This window comes from Rana temporaria, chromosome 12 (assembly GCF_905171775.1).
Source record: "Rana temporaria chromosome 12, aRanTem1.1, whole genome shotgun sequence".
Taxonomy (NCBI): Eukaryota; Metazoa; Chordata; class Amphibia; order Anura; family Ranidae; genus Rana; species Rana temporaria.
Window position 1 is genome coordinate 136,917,915 of NC_053500.1, and position 2,739 is coordinate 136,920,653.

Sequence of the window (2,739 nt, forward strand, 5' to 3'; positions counted from 1 at the left end):
CTAGTTGATCAGCGCGGGGAACATTACAGCTTTCATTTGAATAGCTGTGTGCTCCCCGCCGCGCCTCGCCATATATAGCCCCTCCCCTTGTCCAGGCACTTTGATAGACAGATCACCCATGATGTCTATCAAAGTGTCCCCCGCACTGATCAACTAGACGGCGGCGGGGGAGGGCTTGGCTTTCTCTTTGGGGACAAGGCTGCATTTGTGGACATGGCTGCATTTGGTGACAAGGCTGCATTTGTGGATAAGGCTGCATTTGGGGACAAGGCTGCATTTGTGGATAAGGCTGCATTTGGGGACGAGGCTGCATTTGGGGGCGGGGTTGCATTTGGGGACGAGGCTGCATTTGGGGACAAGGCTGCATTTGTGGATAAGGCTGCATTTGGGGACGAGGCTGCATTTGGGGACGGGGTTGCATTTGGGGGCGAGGCTGCATTTGGGGACGAGGCTGCATTTGGGGACAAGGCTGCATTTGGGGACAAGGCTGCATTTGGGGACGGGGTTGCATTTGGGGAAATGGCTGCATTTGGGGACACATGGCTGCATTTGGGGACATGGCTGCATTTGGGGACAAGGCTGCATTTGGGGACAAGGCTGCATTTGTGGATAAGGCTGCATTTGGGGACAAGGCTGCATTTGTGGACAGGGTTGCATTTGGGGACAAGGCTGCATTTACGGACAAGGCTGCATTTGGGGACAAGGCTGCATTTGTGGACGGGGTTGCATTTGGGGACATGGCTGCATTTGGGGACACATGGACACATTTTAAAAAAAGTATCGGTATTCGGTATCGGTGAGTACATGAAAAAAAGTATCGGTACTTGTACTCAGTCCTAAACAAGTGGTATCGGGACAACCCTATATCCTGGATGAGAACCTTCTTCCCTCACCCAGAACACTGAAGATGGGTCATGGATGGTCTTCCAGCATGACAATGACCCAAAACATACCGCCAAGGCAACAAAGGAGTGGCTTAAGAAGAAGCACATTAAGGTCAGGGAGTGGCCTAGCGAGTCTCCAGAACTTAATCCTATAGAACATTTATAGAGGGAGCTGAAACTTTGAGTTGCCAAGAAACTATAAAGATTTAGAGAAGATCTGTAAAGAAGAGTGGAGAAAATCCCTCCTGAGATGTGTGGAGACCTGATCACCAACTACAAGAAACGTCTGACCTCTGTGCTTCCCAACAAGGGTTTCTCCACCAACTACTAAGGGGATCAAATACTTATTTTACTCACTGAACTGCAACTCCATTTATAACAGGCGGGGGGTGGTGTGTACAGATCTGGCCAATCAGAGGAAAATACGAGGCGGATTTTTACGCATCAATTTATTTTCATGACATTTTCTGATTTCTGATCATCATTATCAGCTGACACAATACAAGACGATTGAGCAATCTACCATCCAATAGGAAAGCAGGAAAAACATCTCAGCATGTAAATAAGACTCTAATAGCAATCCCCCAGTGCCTGACACCCTCACAAACCGACAGTGGGGTAGATTCAGGTAGGGGCGCGCAATGATACGGCGGCGCAGCGTATCGTATTTACGATACGCCGCCGTAACTTACAGGAGCAAGTGCTGTATTCACAAAGCACTTGCTCCGTAAGTTGCGGCGGCGTAGCGTAAATGGGGCCGGCTTAAGCGCGCGTAATTCAAATGTGGAAGGGGGGCGTGTTTTATGTAAATGTATGGTGACCTGACGTGATGCGCCGTCCGTGTACATATCCCAGTGTGCATTGCTTCCAAGTACGGCGCAACGACGTATTGGTTTCGACGTGAAACCACGTAAGTCGCGAACGACTTACGCAAACGACGTAAAAAATTCAAATTTCGAAGCGGGAACGACGTCCATACTTAACATTGGCTGCGCCTCCTAATAGCAGGAACAACCTTACGCCAAAAAAGCCTTAACGTAAACGACTCAAAAAAATTGCGCCGGGCGTACGTACGTTTGTGAATCGGCGTATCTAGGTAATTAGCATATTCTACGCCGACAACAACGGAAGCGCCCCTAGCGGCCAGCGTCAGAATGCGCCCTAAGATACGACGGCGTAAGAGACTTATGCCAGTCGTATCTTAGGCTAATGTCGGCGTATCTTGCTTTCTGAATACATAAAGTAGATACGCCGGCGCAGATTTGAATTTACGCGGTGTATCTATGGATACGCCGCCGTAAATTCTCTCTGAATCTACCCCAGTGTGCACATACTACACAACATCATGCTGACTGGCCAGGCTCATGCAGGAGCAGAGCAGGACACGGTGTGAAATCTGTTGGGGACATTGATAAAGCACACAGTGTGGAAGGGTGAAAGCGACCGTTTTATTGCTATCTGCTCCCTCCTGGCCCGGTGACAACCGCTCTTCCTATTTCTTGCGCGAGTGTCACAGGAACAGGAAGTGGAGGAAAATCTCCCCAATGGGGACACAGACAGAAAACCTGATAAGAATATTACTTCTCTTTCACTCTTTCCAAAATTAACTAAAAACAGTCTTGCTGGATGTAGACGTTATAAACAATAATCAAAATGAAAAGAAAGGAACCTAAAATAAATGTAAGAAAATTGCAGCGCTAATTAATATAATAATAAACAATAACATATAAACTCAACAACACCACGTGACAAGTGATATAAAGTCCATAAAAAATTGATGAACAAATTCGATGAGAAAATTCCTTATTCTGTGAACCTTCTTCCACCTCACCACCGTGCTGTGATAACTCCCCTC